The 11,524-nt window shown below is 48.2% G+C and overlaps 1 long non-coding RNA gene across 1 annotated transcript in view; it reads right to left on the bottom strand.

Annotated features, from left to right (window-relative positions):
* Nucleotides 1-6,823: 6,823 nt before the first annotated feature.
* LOC129388289 (uncharacterized) overlaps nt 6,824-11,524 on the bottom strand; it is a 32,814-nt gene continuing 28,113 nt past the window's right edge. Inside the window, exon 4 of the long non-coding RNA XR_011890329.1 lies at nt 6,824-6,964. This is a non-coding gene — a long non-coding RNA (uncharacterized lncRNA). The remainder of the gene's footprint in view (nt 6,965-11,524) is intronic.

The raw sequence follows: 11,524 nt of genomic DNA, 5'->3' as shown, positions 1-11,524 counted from the left end.
CGTCGCAAGAGGGATCGCTCGACTCTACGGAGGGAAAGCGGAAGTGATGTTTGCCAACTTCAACCAAGTATTCAAACATATAAGCAAGGGCACGATAATCGCGTACATCCAGGAAATTGTAGAGACCAGCAATGCCTTTGTCCTCTTGGATTCTGCTGCATCTACCCCGACGACAGAAGTTCCCAACCAAACTTCGACGTAAATCCAAATCTCCCAATGAGTGAGCAGCAACAGCTCAGAATTCTTCTCCGCCGATATAAACACTGCTTTTCGACTTCATCGAGGATTCGACAAGCACCAGTTGCAAAGCATTGCATATTTAACCGAAGAGTGCGGTCGACCACTCCGTCAGAGCCCTTACCGAGTTTCGACGCGAAAACGTGAAGCCATTAGAAAACAAGTCGACGAAATGCTGCGCGACGACATCATTCTGCCGTCAAAAAGCCCGTGGGCAACTCGTGTAGTCCTGGTGAAGAAAAAGACGGAACCGTACGTTTCTGCGTCGATTATCGTCGACTGAACAAGATCACGAAGAAGGACGTATACCCCCTACCACGATTAGACGACACATTGGATCCGCTCGGCAACGCTGAATACTTCTCGTCGATGGACCTCAAGTCTGGCTACTGGCAAATAGAACTCGACGAGAGCGATCGCGAAAAGACCGCCTTCATCACGCCAGACGGCCTCTACGAGCTCAAGTTAATGCCATTCGGACTGTGTTAGGCGCCTGCAACGTTTCAGCGCGTCATGGACACGGTGTTAACAGGATTAAAGTGCAGACGTGTCTTGTTTACTTGAATGACGTCGTTGTCGTCGCCAGAAATTTCGACGATTACCTTAGGTGGCATGCGACAGTATCAGAGAGCTCAGTCTGAAGCCAGAAAGGTGCCGCTTTGCTTACGATGAGCTTCGGTTCCTAGGCCACGTCATCAGCAAATCTGGGGTACGGCCTGACCCGCAGAAGACAGCTCCCATCGCAAAGTTGCCGCAGCCCTTCGCCAAGAAGGTAGTGCGTAGATTCGTTGGCTTGTGTGCCTTCTACAGGCGCTTTGTCAAGAAATGTTCATGCATCGCTGAGCCGCTAACACATCTACCCAAATGTGAATTCGAGTTCAAGTGGGAAACGCCGCAGGCCGACGCATTTGAAGAAATCAAACGACGCATGCCGTCGCCGCCGATACTTGCACACATTGACGAAGACGCCCATACCGAAATACACACTGACGTCAGGAGCCTACGCCTCGGTGCCGTCCCAGTCCAGAGGAAATATTGACTTCAACGGGTGATATCTTATGCTAGCCGGTCGCTGTCAACAGCGGAAGGCAATTATTCTACGACTGAAAAAGAATGCCTCGCTATCATTTGGACTACAGAAAAATTCCGCCTTTACCTATGTGGCAGGCGATTGAAACACGAGAACGATGATGCCTTCCTTGGAATAATAAGCGCGTAACACTTCACTTAACAGCAACAAGCAGACCCGGAGCTAAATGACCTCGTCGAGTATTTGGAAGGGAAAACCGACGTTGTCCCTAGAGCATTTCAGCGCGGATTGTCTTCGTTCACGCCACAAAACAACCTGCTCGTGAAGAAGAACTTCTCACTAGTCCACGCTAGCTACCTTCTTGTTGTTCCCTCAGCGCTGCGTCCCGAAGGCACGCACTACATGACGATCCAATCGCTTGGCGCTGTCGAGTATACAGGAAAGGTATTGCTGGCCGCATCTGACCGCCGACGTCGCCCGTTACGTCACGACACGTGGAGACTGTCAGCGACGCAAGATACCACTGACAAGGCCAGCAGGATAACTAAAGTCGATCAAACCTCCTTGCCGACCATTTCAGCTGATCGGGATGGTTTTGTTGGGACCGTTTCCGACGTCAACATACACAAATAAGTGGATCGTCGTGGCGATGGACTATCTCACCCGCTTCACTGAAACTAAAGCTCTATCTAAAAGCAGTGCAGCTGAAGTGGCGAAATGTTTCGTCGAGAACATCCTCCTGAGACATGGTGCTGCAGAAGTACTCATCACCGACAGAGGAACGGACTTTACAGCAGAGCTCACCCAAGCCATTCTGCATTACAGCCAGACAAGCCACAGGAAGACAACTGCCTACCACCCGAAGACGAATGGTCTCACAGAACGCCTGAAGAAGACCCTCGATGACATGCTAGCAATGTACGTCGACGTCGAGCACAAGACGTGGGACGCGATCCTGTCATACGTAGCCTTTGCCTACAACATGGCGGTGCAAGAAACAACACAGATCAAGTCGTTCGAGCTGGTTTACGGCAGGAACCTGGTGACGACTCTAGAAGCCATGATATCCCAGCGCGCCGAAGCCACCTATCTCCAGCGCACCGAAGAAGCCCGAAAGCTCAACCGTCTACGGATCAAGAACAAGCAGCGTACCGGCAGCCGACACAACAACCTCCGACGACGCTGCGTCGATTACCCGGCGACAGTGTTTGGGTGTGGGCCCCGATACATTGAAGAAGACTCAGTGAGGAACTATTGTGACGCTATTTCGGACCCTACAAGATCATCCGATGTGTTCGCGAACTGGACTATGAGGACCTGCCAGACGGCATTTCGCATTCACAGCTGCGCCGCGCACGTTATGAAGTGGTCGACTTGGTGCGTCTTAAGCCCTCTTACACACGCTGACGAACTTCCTTAGTTTGTTGTTTCTTTGCTACGGGTGTTTTTGTTTATTACTTTCTTTTGTTTGCAGCATTGGGTCGATGCTTTTTACGAGGGGGGTATTGATGCGTGTACTTGTTTATCTTTTCCAGGTGACCGCTTGTCACCGCCTAACAAATGTTATGGCACAGTGCAGAATGCGCCTGCATGTATCGGAAGCTTGTGGAATATTATCGATGGTTCCATTGGCTGTCGGTCACCAAACCTTGTGTAATCTGGGGTGCGATCGGAGATCGTTGTTCGGCGCGTTCGTTCGGTTACCGGCGCGCGCGATTGGCCTACTCCACGCCGACGCTGCCAGCCGCGGGGCGCGGCCACCTTTTTAGTGACGCCAAAATGACGATTACTCCGGTCAATCGTTGTGCAACCAAGCACTTCATCTGCTAAGCGCTGAACCCGACGGTAGTTGGGAAGTTTGGAGTGATCATCTGCTCGTTACGAGACCGGCTTCGCATGGCGCGTCTGGTGGATTGGATTCAACCGGCGACTGCGGAATGGCCCGTTCGGATCCAATCCATAGTTTAATTCGAGAAAATGACGCTTGTGTTCTGAACTTGGTTGAGCTAACTTCATCACCATCCCCATGAGGTCTTTTGGCACCACTAGCTGATCTTGTATTTTCCCACCTGACACTGTGTGCTTCCTGTATAAAATGTCATCCTGTAAGTAATATTCGCTTGCGCGGCCATCCGCGACCATCATCTTGCCGACCTTTTCGAAGCATCTCCTCAGAGACCCATCGTCCCTCTGTAAAGCTTTTAATTTGCCTTGCTCTATTCCAGTGACTGCGTATTGCGGGACAGGCCGTGTAGGCAGAGACCGTATCTTCGTTTCCTTTGTCACAGAAACGATCTCGGTACCAGATTCGTAGTCTTCTGTATGTCTCGAGGAGGCGGCTGCGTTTTTAGCTGTGGACAACGTTTGGCCCTCTACCTCTGGTAGCTCTGCATGAGCGGTGGATGACATCCTGTTGGCAAGATAACTCGCCTTGTCGCTGTTATGTTTCAGCGTAGACCATGAATTGGCCGGGTCATCAGGTGCACGGGCACCTTCAATGTTTCCCAATACCACATCATACAGGGGGTCTCGCATACATTTACCTCACGCGACGCCTGTAAAGAATGGACTGTCTAAGTATACTATCGCTTCCGGTAAGTAGTGAATTGCGCGGTCCAGCAACATTACTGGACTTTTTGTTCCTATCATTTTGTCCTCAGGTACCAAAGAGAGACGCACGACTACGGTATTGCAGCCCGTGTATCGTAAGACAGACAGCGGTTGTGATTCGAGGAAGCCTCTTTCCACTGGCCGGTTTCCACTGTCACATTTGGGGCCTTGCTGCATTAACGTCATGTTGACTATTGGAAACGTTTAGCCACTTTGAAGCGCTACGTATCCCCCACCCTCCTCTGTGGGCTTTTCGGCTTGCGGCGGAGCCACAATACACGAAGCTTGTCCTTGATTTTCCCTTCTTGAGGCTTCACCTCCTTGTCCCTTTCTGCAGGACCATCCGCGACCTGTAGAGTTCTGTTTAGTCCGGGACCAGCACTCCGAAGCTCGATGTCCTGCTTTATCACAAAGCAAGCACCGATTAGCTGCACGCGGCATCGCTGTTGGAGGTTCAGTCTTGCGAGCAGAGTCTAACACGACCTCCTTGGATAACTTTTCTCTACCTAGATTGGTCACGTTTTGTGCCTTTATAAAACAATCGGCATTCTTCGACAACGTAGCGAGGGTCTCACAATTCCTTTCTTTCAGGAATATTCGTAGCGACACAGAACATCTTCTCAAAAACTGTTCAGCAATCATGGTGTCCCTGAGGGAGTCGAAGGTCCTCTCAATATGGGGACATTTCAAGCCAGTGGTCAAAGTAGCCCGATATTCTACCTGCATTTTGCAGGCCAGTCTCATTGTCTTCGGGCCTTGCGTTTCGAAATTTTTCTCGGTGTCCCTCGGCGGTGCACCGAAATCGCTGAAGGAGAGTAGCCGTCAGCTGGTCGTAGTCTAGGGCTGCATTCGAATCAAGCCGTCCTATGACCCTCAACGCCTCTCCTGTCAGGCAGAGGCTGAGGGAGAGTGCCCATTTTGCGCGGGGCCATTCCTCACTTGTTGCCACTCGCTCAAAACGTTGCAAGTAGGCGTCTAAATCATCACGGGCTTCGTTAAATGGGGGAATCAACTTATGAGGACTGAATAGCTCAGGAGCCGCCCTGGTAACCGATTGTTCCGTAGTTATGTCGCTCTGTGCGCTTTGTGCGCCAGCAGTCTTTTCCTGGAGCTCGATCTTGAGCTTTAGCACTTGTTCTTCTGCTTCTAATCGTGGACGCTCTTGTTCTGCCTGCGCTTTCACTTCTTCCCGATGTTGGGTGCGCTCGTCGCGTTCCCTCACGATTTCTGTATCAATTTTTTATCCATCAAGTTTTAATCAAGTATCAATCAATCAATTTATCAATCAAGTTTTAACTCCGCTCCTGTCATTACTAGCTACTTCCCTATGACGTACAACATCTCAATCTCCATCGCTCCTCCTGTGCGTTTCAAATTCGTGGCAGGCTCGCCAAAATTTGTGATAGGAAGATGAGGGCCCAGGCCTCAAACTTACAGGGATGGCACAATGAACACACAGCGGCTTTAATGACACGGGGACGGGACTAGGATAACGTACACGATAACACACACACAGTTCCCTTCATGAGTGTCTGTCGCTTAGGTATAGTCAAGCTCAGCGTCAATATAGGAAGGCGTCCGATAGTGCGTCGGTATCGCGCACTCAGGGCACGAAGAGGCGCAAAGATGAGTCTGGAGCAGCGAGTGGCGCAGGAGCTGGAGGCCGGGGCGGATGCCCGGCACACGACGAGCCACTCGCGCGACTGCTGGGTCCGGACGTCTGCCCGCCGCAGGGTAGACCGTTCGGAAGGCTTAGCTGCACCGGTACATGTCGGCGTCGGATGCTCGCCCAGCACTGGAGCAGGCCGGTTGAAGCCCAAGGACAGCTCGGCCTGTTCTGCCAGCACACCCAGGAACACCGGCCTTGGGTAGACGAACTGCTCAGCTCGTTCGGAAGGACAGTCCAGGCAGCTCAGGCAGTTCGCATGGCTGCCGTCTCCGCTCAGACACCGGCTCTTCTCTTCCTCTTCGTCCGTCGCCGCCGCACAGCAGTCACGCGCATTCGGCCGCGACATTCAAATAGTACAAACCCCTATCACAATATAAACCATATATTTTGCTTTCGTAGGTGTGTTTTAATTCACAACATTTGACGTCTGCCTGTTTATAAGAAGGACACGCACTCTTCTCCGCCATTCTTTTCAACTCCTTCAGGGAAGCATCAGTAGGAAAACGTTTTGCGAAATATGCTGAAGTGATCAATCCATCAAAAACTTCCAATAACGATGAAACGCAGCGCATAGTTCATCAGCTGTCGTCCGCGCAGCACCACCTATTGAGCGCGAAAAGCCATGTGATGGGAACGTTTTCCAAATGTTTAGGTGTCGTTTCCACAGGATAAAGGAGTGCGCTTAGCCCTGTCTCACAAAGTATGTAACACAGTGGCAATCTTATTGTACCTTGCACAGCCGCCTCCTACACCGGGTAATTGGCAGGGAATCAGCCATCCACCGTTGCTCCGTGAGCTACCCTTTAATTGGGCAAACGGTGACCAGAGACCTCGAAATATTTATACGATGCCCTTCGAACTGAGAACTCCCATAGGTAGCCGACCACCAGGCCTAAAAACATCAGCGCTTCTCAATGATTTATTTTCTTAATTGATGAAGTACTTCGTTTGCAGTACGTTGAGGCTACGCTTCTTGCATAGATGTACATTTATACATAGTCTAGGTGTCAGCGGCAAATACTCCCTTTCAATGTTGACCAAGAACCAGGCCGTTCAAAATAAGATAGAAAAGAAGAAATACAATGTGATTTTAAGAAAATGTGACGATTGTACATAGAATACATTCAGCTGGCAGTTTTCCTGGCTTGGTATTTATAGTCTTAAACCACCATATACAACTCACCTTTTGAACGTCGTCCGTGGCCAATTTGGTTCGTTTACTCATTTTCCTAGCCATTGATATGGCTGTGATCACAGGCTTTCCAGAACAGTACAAGAATTTTCGCAACATCGTTTATTTGTTCCCTTATAAGCTACGCTTGGGATCTCCATCAATAACAAGTGTAGCGTCCAAATAAGCGTTGAACGAATCCAGGGCAATTGCAATTTTCAGGACACTCGCTCCCTCCTTGGCAGTCCTGAAAAACAGGTTACAGGGTGGTTGCAGGAAGTTATTTATCTATTTGGACAGTCTATACATAAAAAGTAGAAAAAGTCGCGTATGCATTTTAAAAGTAAACTCCCTTTTTTTATTCTTTTTCCACCTTTCTTTTCTTATTGTTCTACGTTACAGTGTGGTTGTATGGGAAAGGGGGTCACAGAAGCTATGGCTCTATAGCATTCTTCTAAACCCGATTACTTGAGGGCAATTAAGGTATCTTGTAGTAGTAGCGCGATGATCTACTTATGATTTTGCATCGCATTTGTTTCTTCAACGCGGCGAAAGTGGACGCAAAGGCAAGTAAAGCACTATGCAAACACGCACCTAATATTCATGGAGACAAACAGATGATTCAAAAATGAAATCCGTATATGTTGATTATCTTGCTCCTTTATTCACCACGCACACAGCACAGAGTTTCAATTTCAAAGAATTTCCTTGTGTTGGTAGCTTTTATATCAGAGTCACAAATTGGACTTTGCCAAAGACTTCCAAAAGATAAACATGTCATATGGAGGGCCACCATGATTTTTAAATGGCAACCAATGCATTGTCTGTGGTGTAATGCTTGTTTACTCTTTGCTCTGCGAGGGGACACACACACACACACACATATATATATATATATATATATATATATATATATATATATATATATATATATATATATATATATATATATATAATGTGTGTGTGTGTGTTATGATTGTAGTCGTATGCGTGAGCGCCACGTGCTTCGCATTGTTATCAAGGGCGCCTTATCAACAATTATATGGTTTGGATGCTTGTTTTGACCTTTTTCTTCATTAAAATTCTGCTATTTTGTACGTTGTATGCGTAATTCCAAAGAATGTATGTTCGCTTCATTTTGCTGAGTGTCTCTAGCCTGTGTTTTAGGGGGCTACGAGCCATTACATTTTTTTCTTGCTTACCGGGTGATAATTGCTTTGTGCATACGGGTGTATGAGCCATTGATGGCGAGAGCTTTTAGTCGACAGACGCGAAAGAATCCGGGAAACCTAGCCACATCCAGCGTCGCTGTCGAAACCTAACGCATCCAGCTTTCGCAATCCGGTCGGTGTACACTGCAGAGAATCTATGCCAGCTTTCACGTATCTATTAAGGGATGTTGGCACTGCACAGGATAATTTGTTTGGAATACCTTCTTCTCGGGGTTATCACTTTCCATATTTCTTTACATCGTCTGTTACGAGACGCAATGTTTTGCTGTAGATTAGAAAAGTCGTGCAGAAAAAGTCAATGCTCATTTAGTTCGCGCCAGATAACTACAGCTAACTGAAACGTGTAGACGTTACGGACAAATAAAACCGCAGCCTAACGAAAAAAATTGTCTCGTGTTGGCGTCATGCACCAAGTTAAAAAAGTATTCATTCTCCTTTTCACTCATGAAAGCTTTCATTCACATTTTAACCAAAAATGCGGCGTATACCATATTCACATATAATAAATAAATTGATATTTTAAAAATATATTTCCTGAACAGTTGTCCATATACCGAACGGACCGCTGATTAGTTTTGTAACTATTTATCACCATCCCTTAAAAAAGCACACTTCGTGAGAAATTGCCGTCAAACCATGCTACAGCGAAGCTGCTAACCTTTCGGTGGTCGACATTTTTGTGTCCTTCTGTGAACAAGACAATCATCATCAGCAATGGCTCACACCTCCCTAAGCAAGCAATAAATGCAATGGCTCTTACGCCCGTAAGGCAGACGCTACAAGCGCTAAGCAAAGTGGAGCGAATAGTGCATACATTAAATAAAATCTCTCATCCAACACATAGAACGGCATAAAATTGAATAAATAACAACCTAGAAACAAGTATGGAATGCTGTCTGCACGGCGCAGCAAAACACGGACAATAGGAAAACGAAGACGAAGACAAGCGTTAAACAAAACGATATCACAACCCTCGTCAAGACAAGCATCCGAATCATCGATAAAGCATTGCATACCCCCCCCCCCCCCCCCCCCACAGCAGTTGCAGTCATCGTTTTGCGACACCATTGTAGGACAACCACTTTCGCAGCGCCGAAATAGCGAGTCAGTATTTTGTTAAATTGTTTTCGGGGCGCAAGAACCCGAGGTTATCGAGTTTGAACCGATCAACATGGGCGCTAGACAGATTTGGCCTCCCACTCGCAATCTCCTTTTCCAAAAAAGAAAAGCTAACAACAACATCCATCGTTTCAATACGTTTTCAACTGTCTCTGTATAAACTGCCAGCATTATGACGGTAGTACGGTGTCGACAGATTCTGCTTTGAATGACAAGTGAACATGGATTATCATGCTACCGATACGTAACGGGGCATATTAGGTCTTATGGTCTGCTCTCCAAAACAGCGGTGGGCCTTAGATCACTTGCTTTGATATCTCTCAGAAAGTGGCCTGCTCGATAGGCTGTAAAAGAGGTTCCCCCTCCCCCGATAAAAAAAGAGAGAAAAGCTGGAATACAGAAATTGCCTAATATATAGTTATTAAGGCTATGTTTATTTGGTTCACTCGATATCATATTTGTTTATTTTCATTTTTTTCACTCTCCTCTGAACGCTTTTATTTCCCTTCATTTTAACTGAGAATTCAACTAGGATATTAGCTGCTTATGCACGCCAGCGTAATTCTCAAATGAATGAATTGTGGAGTTCCGCGGGCTAAAACCACGATTTCATTATAAGGCACGCGGTAGTGGGGGCCTCTCTACCAATTTTGACCGCCTGGGGATTTTAAGTGCACCCATTGCACACGATACGGGCATTCTTTCGTTTCGCCCCCATTGAAATGCGGCCGCCGTGCACGGGATTCGATATCGTGACCTCGTGCTTAGCAGGGCAACACCAAAGCCGCTAAGCCAGTGCGCCATTTATTAGCAAAAATTGTCAACCTCACCGTAAAGTGCTTCTCTGTCTTGGACCACTTCCCCTTCCAGACGAAATTTCACGACAAGGGTTTCAACCTCTCCTAAGTTCATAAGCACATTGTTAAGCAGATGCGCAGACAATTATTCAATTATCGTTGTACTCGGCTCCGGGAATTCATGCCTCAGGTCAATCCAACCAAATAGGTGACATTCACGATTGGGCAACCCGAACGTCCTTAGGTAACACCGGTCCTGCTCAGAGACATTGCGGGCTCGCTGCTCCAATTTTGAAAATTGCTTTTGATACCCAACCCACATTTTCGTTTCTACTTCCACTCGTGTTCACCACACTTCTCCACATGTCGGTTTCCGAATAGTTTTGCCCAACCCGACTTCGTTATTTCTAGCCTAATGCAAGGGGCAAGAGCGTTTTTGCATTCCACTCCTGTCGGAATGTGTCTGCCATGGCGGAACTTGAAGCAACGAGCTGGAGTTCAGCAGCACAACGCCACAGCCAATAAACTGCCATAGCGGATGTCGGTTACGTAATCTGCAAATGTTGAGTTCATTTGCTCATGTGCTTTTTCTGTTTTTGCTGATATATATATATATATATATTATTACGATATGATCGGTAAATACCCGAGAGACGAGCCGCCGTGAGAACGACGACGAAGTGGGTCGGTGCCCTTGGCGCGAGTGAATGTCGGCCTGGCGCTCTGGCTCCATTCTAGTGTAAATAGTCTGTAAATAGCCTCTTTTGTTTGTGTCTTTCTACACGTAACATTCTGGTGGAGGTCAGCGATCCCCGTCCTCGCCACGGAACTCCGGAGTGGTCGGTACGTCGAGCTTGTCATCATGCCTCCCGGTGACGAGCCCGCCTCTGCAACGGCTTCGGCTGGTCCGACTGCTCCCGTCGTCACGGTTGCCAAACATCGCGACCCTGGTGTGTTCTCTGGCCTGGAGGGACAGGACGTTGACGAATGGCTCAAGCTATATCAACATGCCAGCGCTAATAACAGGTGGGACCCAACCATTATGCTCGCCAATGTCATCTTTTATCTTGGCGGCACGCCACGCGTGTGGTACCAGACGCATGACGAAGAGATCTGCAGTTGGGACTCTTTCAAAGAAAAGTTACGGGAACTGTTCGGCGACCCCATTGGCCGCAAGGTTGCCGCGAGAAAGGCTCTTGCGTCCCGCGTTCAGACATCTACAGAGCCGTACGTTTCCTATCTTCGACGTCTTGGCTCTATGCCGCAAAGCTGACGATGCTATGTCTGAATCAGATAAAGTGTCACATGTCCTAAAAGGCATCGCCGACGACGCTTTCAATTTGCTTGTTTTCGGCAATGTCTCGACAATCGACGACATCATTAAAGAATGCCGTCGCCTTGAACAAGCCAAGAGCCGTCGTATCACACACCACATCACGCGGCTACCCAACACCGCTGCTACGTCGACATGTGAGGGTCGATCGCGTCAGGCCACCACCTGTGACGACGTCACCCGTATTGTTCGCCGCGAGCTTGAGGCCGCCTGTTCGCCAGCTTTCTCCACGACGCCTCCCGATCCGCCAGCAACCACGATTGCCATGATTCAGGCCGTAATCCGACAAGAATTTGAGAACATGGGTCTGAACTCCGTGTGTTCAA

This window comes from Dermacentor andersoni, chromosome 10, assembly GCF_023375885.2.
Source record: "Dermacentor andersoni chromosome 10, qqDerAnde1_hic_scaffold, whole genome shotgun sequence".
NCBI classification, from domain to species: Eukaryota; Metazoa; Arthropoda; class Arachnida; order Ixodida; family Ixodidae; genus Dermacentor; species Dermacentor andersoni.
This window is presented reverse-complemented; position numbering and strand designations above follow the sequence as displayed.